A 9,183-nucleotide genomic window follows, 5' to 3' on the forward strand; every position below is an offset into this window, starting at 1 on the left:
TTTATTATAAAATAAGCCTGATTATAAGTACTTATTGTTGAGAAAAGGATAAAATATAAATATATATATAGACGGAAACCAAAAGTCATTCCGTACCTAGTGGCCATTCGTTTACTCTTCTTTAACTGGACAAAATTTCTAACTGTTAAAGAGCAGATAAACAGTTAAAGGAATTTACTGAATTCAAGCTAACATTAAGAAGTGATTTCTTTAAAATTACCGTTAATGATAGTAATCAGATAACCGAGAACACCTGGACGGTAAATTTGAAATACAGAAGAGGCGGAAAAAAGTGAAATTGGGAAGTCGTTTTCTTTTTAGGCCAATTAAACTACTTTTATCAATGTGAGAAAGTAATGTCAAGCTATTAGTAGAACATAGAGATTCATTTGCGTTTCTATTACTATTACATATATATACTTCCTGTTTTATGCCTGCAGTTTTTTATATGTACAAGCAATAGCGTACCGTGGTTATTTTGTTAGAAAAGGCTGAGCCGTGCTGATTGTCTCATTATTACACAGTAAAAATTTCAAAATGACACTTCTTACATTTTTCCGGTCAATACTTCCTACAATCAGTTTATCTGTTGGGGCCCAATCGGAATTTACAGTTTGAACTTTTCGTGATTTGCCCTTTTTGAAACATTTTTTTCACAGTTACACACGTGCACACTGATAATCCAATCGTAATAATTCAATTTACTGAGCAGAAAATAAAGTAACAAAAATTTATATTGCAATTATTTTGAATAAATCTATCCTTGCATTTTAAGCGTTTTTACATGATGTTTCTAGTAAATTTCAAAATATCCGCATCAATAAATCGTCAAGGACTAATGATGAATGATATCGTAATTTTAAGCATATTTACAACTTATTCTGCTTGAATGACTATACATTTTGCGGTAGAAGTTTTTCAAATAAATTTTGCATATTGCCTGTTACATTACTGTTGAGAATTTATTATTAGTAACAAAATATTATCTGGAAATATTATTCTTTAGTTAGAAAAAAAAAATTTCACTAGAGAGACCGTGGATACCCCGACCTTGCCTTTCTTTCAAGGCTCATATTTTTATAAACCAATACTGAGCAGCAGAAATTGACAAAACATTGGCCTACCTATTTACTATGTACTATTTTTTTTTTTAAATTTAATGTTTTAATATTTCCTAAATTTAAATTTTTAAGAACAAATATTTATATTTTTTTAAAAATCGTCTTATACGTACAAGTTCAATTAATATTTCCCACGAATTGGGAAAAAAATCAATATTTAATGAACAAAATACAATATTAATATTCGATCTACGTGTTTATAAAGATTAGTTCAATCAACTAAATGAAAGAAAAACTCGTGCATTTGTTACAGTAACAATTTACAACTACTTAAGTTACAACTACTTAATATATTATTTACAATTAATATTTTAAGATAGCTTGAAGATTTTCTAATATTTTTCTTCAAATATTGCAGGTACATAAAAAGGTCTCAAGAGTTTACATTTATCTTTAGAAGGTCCCGCTCACTATGATATCTAGTATTTGTATTACAAGACTTAAATTGAAGACCATTCTAGTTAAAGTTTGCGTACAGGTAATATTTACATGTGCATTTACCTTAAAACTATGTGGAAAAAAAAAACGGGTAACCATCGAATATAGTTCATTCTCTTGTATGAAATGTGTGCGAAAATTATTTTATTTATGAAAGAATAAAAAAAACATCTGGTGGGAAACTTTACTAGTTTTTCATGATGTTTTTCTCATACATGTAATTAAGATGTAGGTAGTAAGAAGCCGTCCATTTATTTATATGTACGTACTTGACTAGATAAGACTGACTAACAGATCATCACACCAAGTTACTACTGATTAAAGACTAATTGCTGCAATTTAGGAGGTAATTTTAACGTCCTATATCCTTCATTGTCTACATTTATTTTGAGAAACATGATTAATCAAATTTAGGGTATTAGATTTTGACGGTAACCTCCTTTATGGTGACTTAATGCGCGTAAAAAAATGAAATTATCATATGTAACTATTTAATCTGAGATTTTTTTTTTTACATATGACTATACAGTGGGCCAAAAAAGTATTCATACACTAAGGTTTTTTACTTTATCTACTGAACTTTTGTTTCTAGGATGACTACTTGTTCAGCACTGAAATCGAAGATAGTAACAATGAATTTAATACTCTCATTTTCTTATATAAACATAAAGAATTGATTAAAAAGCCGAAAAATAATTTATTGTATGCAAAATAAGTATTCATACACTCAGTCTGAATGTTATAATTAACGCTAAACTAAAGACCTAATATTTTCTATGCAATCCCTTTGCATTTATTATTGCTTGAAGCCCCCTTGGCACAGATTCCACCAGGTTTAGTATCTCTTGAGACGTGATTTCTTCCCATGATTTGGTTAAATTGGTTATGAGGTCTTCTCTGGAAAAACATTTCAATTTTCGAATTTTCCGTCCCAAATAAGACCTTAAATTTTCAATAGGGTTTATGTACAGAGACTGTGGAGGGGTGACAAGTTGTTTCCGGGCATTATAAAGCAGCCATTCCTTCGTTTTTTTGGCTGTATGTTAGGGATCGTTATCCTGTTGAAAGAGGTATGCGCTTTCGATCCCCAATTTACCAGCACTTTTGCTTAAATTATGGCGGAACATGTCCACGTACCTTTCAGCGTTAAGAGTACCATCGATGACGACAAGTTCTCCTACCCCCGCAGCTCTCATGCAGCCCCCATACCATCACACAGCTTCCTCCGTGCTGTACAGTTTTTATTATGTTTTTTGCTTCAAGTTCCCTATTACGCCTTCTCCAAACAAACTTTCGTCCATCGGATCCAAAAATATTGAATTAGATGTCATCAGAGTAGATTATATTTTTCCAAAATTCCAGCGGCTTATTGGCAAACTTCCGACCGAAATCTAGTCTCTTTATCCTATTGATTTCAATAATGAATGGTTTCTTCCTTGCAGTTCTACTTTAGGAGCCCGCTGCATACTGGCGATTTCGGATGTCTATGGCGTAACAAGGGTCCCTGAAGTTGACGCGAGGCTTTCCAAGAGTTGGCGTGCACATGGGATTATTGGAAACTTGCCGCACCAGATTGTGCGTTCCTCTCACAGAAACTTTTCTCGGCCTCCCAGAAAGTCTTGCGTTATCTGTAGAACTTGTCTTAAACTCTTTAATTATATCCTGGACAGTCGTATAAGATAATGTAAGTCCCCCCCCCTATGTGGCGATAACTAAACCCTTGCTGAAGTAGCGCCTCAATTTTATCTTTAATCACGGAATTTAATTCGGCTGATTCTCGCCCTATCTCAATCAACTGATAATAAGAACCAGTATTTATCCCAATTCGAGCTTCCTAAGATCAATTTGGTCGCTAGCCTCCCAGTACCTAAAATATGTACATAATAAATAAAGCTTAAATTCATAACCATCAGCTGTATGAATACTTATTTTGCATACAATAAATTATTTTTCGGCTTTTTAATCAATTCTTTATGTTTATATAAGAAAATGAGAGTATTAAATTCATTGTTACAATCTTCGATTTCAGTGCTGAACAAGTAGTCATCCTAGAAACAAAAGTTCAGTAGATAAAGTAAAAAACCTTAGTGTATGAATACTTTTTTGACCCACTGTATGTATATTTTCTCATTAATTGGCGTTGCGTGATAAGATAGCCTATTCTTTCAAAAATAAACAAAAATGTGAGTGAACCTCATGAGATGTTTTCTCACTAAAATCCTCTAGAAGTTTCTAACCCTTAAATTTTCTTCAAATTCTGAATTTCAAAATACATTTAACTGCTATTATCCCATTTACTTTGCAAAACCTTACATTACACCGAAATAAAACTCTTTAGAGTGAGCCTTCTCTTATCCCTCCTTCAGTAAAACAAACTTCTCAAAAAAAAGTTGTAGATCAATATGTATTTAATTTACATAGGCAATTTGGAAACAATAGTAAAAGATAATTTCGAAAGATCTCAGAAAAGTTAAAGATCCAAGGAATGTTTTATGTATAAGTAACACCTACTAACACTATCTCAAGAAGCGCTGTAAATCAAAAATGTTTGGGGAAATGTTTCCACTGAAGATTACAGATCAACATAAATATAAAAACTTCAAAGAAAACGTTGGGACCCATTTTCAAAGGCAAAAGTATAAATAAAAGTCAATAATAAGTTCGGTAAAGTGATCACTCCCATTGAGGAACTTTGTTCGCTGGTGAGGCCCAATTTATTTATAAAGTTTCAGCTTTCTGGGGTTTCGATTTTGTGAACCCACACAATCACTTTTCGGACTCAGTACACATAAAACTGATATTTATGGTTAGGATGAATAAAGTTGTGTCAGTGATGAAGGTGGTAATTAACAATGCTCAAATAGTACATCTAGGAATGCATGTAATTTCCTGTGAGTACGTAATCATTTATACAAATGATGCAGATCTTGTAATCATCTAATATTTCTTTAATTTCTTGCGCGATATTAATAACTACACTACTATGAAATGAGAGCGTTCTCAAATGAGAACACATCTTCCTGTGCAGTTCTTAAGGAACAAAATTTAACCATGAAGACGTATTTCAATTTAACGTAAAATAACAATAAAAATGATAGTTTAAGCAATTTTAATTTTTTCTTATATTATATTTCAAAGATAAAACAATTAGCTGGGGTGTACACCGTACATTTTTAAGAAGTTTAAATGTAACTTAACTTAATAACATGTATTCTTAAACCTTTTGGGGAAGTTAAATAATTATAACGACAGTTGACATTTACTTTGGTCATCATAAGAACTACATCATCAGATTTCGGTCACGTTATTAAAATTTTGTTCATAACCATACCAACTCAATTATCAACGTGACAATCACATCAAATGGGTACTAATTTATTTAAATTTACAAGATATTGCAGTTTTTCTGATTAAATTATGGTTAATTAATTTTTTTTCGGAGTGTGTTTTTATAAGTAACTAGAGATATCTATTGGAAGTTATCGCGCTGTTTTCCGAAGAGTAACATTGACAAATCAACTTCTGAAGACAAAACACATGTTGGAAAAAAGATTTAATGTAAATAATTACTAATAGGAAAAAAAGAATAAGTCCAATTTCAGTCAAGATTGTTTATTTTTCCGAGCTTCGACTGTGAGGAGTAGGTCACCTTCAGGGCTTATTGACAATATAATATTCTTCATTACTATAGGATTGGTGTATCTTCTGTCCTGTTTGCTTATGAGGAAGTTATGAAAAAGAGAAGTAAGAAGATATAAAAAATTATTTCCTGGCGAAATGAATTTGTTTGTCAGCCAGTCTCCAAAGTTAGAAATTATTTTAATAAATAATATATCTTAAAATTAAAACAGAAAGACTTAATAAGCAACTATGCGACCCAAAAGTGGGAGAGCAGTAAAGCGAAGATGTTGTTATTGCCCGGGCAAAGATGCTGAATGTTAACTCTGCAGCTGATAGACACTGACCACCCTTCAACTACTTTAATATTGTGCCACAATTTTTTTTGTATGTAGTTTTTTTAATTTGAAATATTTATAATAATTCTTTAAATATTATTGCTTTATTAAATTAAATGGTCAATTATTTGGTAATAATGGGTACAGTTTTTCTGAATATAAAATGCCAAGTTTAATAATTTAATGCATTATTCTTAAATAAAATAAATTTTTAATTTTATTCTTAAAGAAAAAAAGATTATAAAAAAGCGCTAAATCTGAAATAATAAGGTGTTAAGAAAGCAATAAATCGAATAATATACCTATGAATAACAATTTAATAAAATCAAATTAACTTAGTTTGTAAAATACACCTTACAATTTTTAAAATTTCAAATATTTGTATGAAAAAAAAACATACCAATAATTTTGAAGTTTTCCAGATATAATAAAAAAATAACTCCCGTAAAATTTTTATTTTTATTAGGTATAATGAAGACAAAAAATTATAGGGAAAAATCACAGCACTGTACTTGAGATTTTAAAAATAATCACCAATTAAGCAAATATTCTGTTACACCGCATCAATCTCAAACGAGCTTTAAGTAACAACTGCACTGGGAACATCAAGCCTTTCTAGCGCTAACTCCCCAGCGAAAGTATTGCCATCTAGAGCCTCTTCCCCAAACTATTCTTAAATAGATTTTATTCTACATTATTTCTTCTTGAAAATTTCTAATATTTTATTTGAATTTTTAATAATTTTCGTACTAAACGTCATGTAAAAAGAAAAGAAATTACTAATCAACAAATAATCGAAGAAAAACGTAGCAATGCATTTCTTGTCAAATTGTTTCTTGATTGAATAATATAACTAATTTATTTAACCATACATCTGGACTTTTAACATTATAAGGTAAATTAAGATCTAATTATTTCAAAAACGTTTTGGTTTTTACTTTACATCATAAACATATTAATAGTTTTAAAAATATAATTTCAGTGTTATTTCCTATAGTAATTAATCATACAAGTCCAAAATATTGCTAAAACTAAATTATGCATAATTAACCGTTGTAATTTTCTTAATTTTAAACGAAATAAGCAGCTACTTTGTATTTTGTGGGTTCTTCCGATTTTAATTTTGTTTGTTTTTTCTTGCCAAACAAAAGCATCAAAAATCAGTTCAAGGATTATTCAGAATTTATAAGAATTACAAATCTGAAATACTTGCAATTTATCTCATGAACTAATTTCTTGTTTCTGAATAAAAATTGATTTCTTTACTATTTGTATTTGTATCTTTGTATATTATTTATTTATTTACAAATTGAAATGTTTATCGAATCACTAGAAACAGAACTTGGCGGGCTTCAAAACTGGATGATAATAGTTCTGATTAAACTATATTTTTTTGACAAAGTTAATTTTAAATAAATAATACAGGTACTAAAAAGTTACAATACAAAGGAAAGAATAAAGATCTCAAGAAAAGTGTAAAATATACAGCAATATTAAAAACCAAGTGACTAACTACAAAAAAATTAATTTCTCAGATGGATCTCCAAACCAGACACTCTCGGTCTTGCTATGATTGTCGGGCGAGACCTCTTACCGCCCCTTCGAAGGCGCATTGAGGAGAGGGACCAGGTCAGAACCCATTTACAGAGGAGCACCCAAGAAGAGCCCATGAAAGGTGCTCTTTGTCACAAAAAAAACATCCGCTTGCACTGTATCATGACAAAGTGGACAGCACGTCTCCACCCAATAAAGCTAAGTAGAAAAGTTTACATCTGAATCTGAACAAAAGACACCCATTACGATCCAAAAATGTTTACTATAGAAACCTTTCAGATTCCAAACTTCTTCGGAAACACATCTCGCTGTAGTATATAAGAATGGCTTTGAAAGAATTATCCAAAGAACTACGAGAATACATTCCTGATAAAATATTCTAATATCTAAACAAAATACCTCCAACGCAATAGGTTTTGGAAAGCTATGTGGAGAGATGTGTAACACTCATAAAAATAATATTATTACGAACGTTATCTTAAAAAAAAAAAAAAAAGTTTATTTAAGACATTCTTTTCCTTTTCTGAGAAAGTATTACCTTTTAAGAGAAAGAAAGTATGAGATACAAACTTTTTAGTCTAGCTCCGTATCAGTATGATTAATCAAAGTTGAAAGGACCAATTTTCGTTTTACGAATGTTTTTAAAAATTGGGGGCTCTTAAATATAGTTTGAAATTTTTCTGTTTCTAGCGGAAAACCGTACTCAATACAATCAGTTGCAGTTCAATTGTCTACAATAAAATGGCGTAATTTTTCATTTTTATTGAAATGAACTTCTTGAAAGTATTTTTAACTACATTCTAATGCTTCAACATTACTATAATACTAGTGAAAATGAAATATGTTTCAAAAATATTATCAATTAAGGGGATATGAATTAAATTGTTCCGTAAAAAAAGAAATAATCATAATTTGACCAATATTTCCTACCAACTACATAACATCTACGACTCTAAATATAAAGTAAAACTCTCATGTAAAAAGAAATTACAAGTTTACATTTGCAATGATATAATGTACACACTTCACACCATTTTTTAAAATTCTTTTTTATGCACAAGTGATTAGAATAAACATTATTTTAGAATTTCTAGGCAGTTAAGAATTATTATTATTATTTCATAAAAAAAAATATTGAACACAACGTGTTGAACACAAAATTATTATTTTATAACCTACTTTTTTTATACATAAAAATTTGAACACATTTACTTTTAAATTTTATTACAACTATTTATTTATTCGTAACTGATTTTTTTAATGTTAACTACGATTAAATGCTAAATAAATAAAACTTTAAATCAATTTTTAATGAAGAAAACAGAAACTTAGAAGATAACTTATAGAACAAAAAATTAATAATGTAACGATATAAATTTAACAAATTATACTCTCAACCGTAAAAGGGACACATTGAAACTCGACTAACTATGAACTTTTTTACTAGCTTTGGCATTATTTAAGAACCGTCCGATGTTGTTGAGTCAAAGAAACCCTAACTCAAGAGCACTAAAAATGGCTATGGCACCTAGAACCTCACATGTTGAAGCGACTTAATATAAGAATAGAAATTAATTTAGTGAATTTAAAGTAATGTTCCATATAATTTTTATTTCTATTGATAAATTGCTTTATTTGGTAAGAATGCCATCAGAACGTTTCTCTACCAGAAGCGTGATCCAGCGTACGACAAGTCGGGCATCGTTATGGCTTGGAATTCACGTGGAACTATAGTATATTTTAGGAAAACTGAATAATATCGAAGCAGATACGGTAGTGGTCATAGAAGAGTCACGATGACCGATTTTTTTTTGTGCTACAGGGTTTGGGGATAACGTAGATTGGAGAGTCGCCGTATACTTTTAAATAGGTCTAATGGCTTGGTGACCATCTTCAGGTCTAGTACTAACTAGTAATCATCATGGCTTTAGTCAATCGGCATCTTCATTGGGCTGTAGAGCAACGGGGTCTGTTCTCTCGCGGTCAAGTCCATATTCTTCAAACGATAAAATCGGATGGTGGAAAGGTAGCTGTAGGGCTTCATTCAATGCACTATTATTAGCTTCTTTACGACTACAGTCATGTGTGGTGTAAAGAGAGGTACTTTGGAGGCC

This window comes from Rhodnius prolixus, unplaced genomic scaffold (genome assembly GCF_049639745.1).
Source record: "Rhodnius prolixus isolate KJV_2025 unplaced genomic scaffold, Rpr scaffold_10, whole genome shotgun sequence".
Classification (NCBI taxonomy): domain Eukaryota; kingdom Metazoa; phylum Arthropoda; class Insecta; order Hemiptera; family Reduviidae; genus Rhodnius; species Rhodnius prolixus.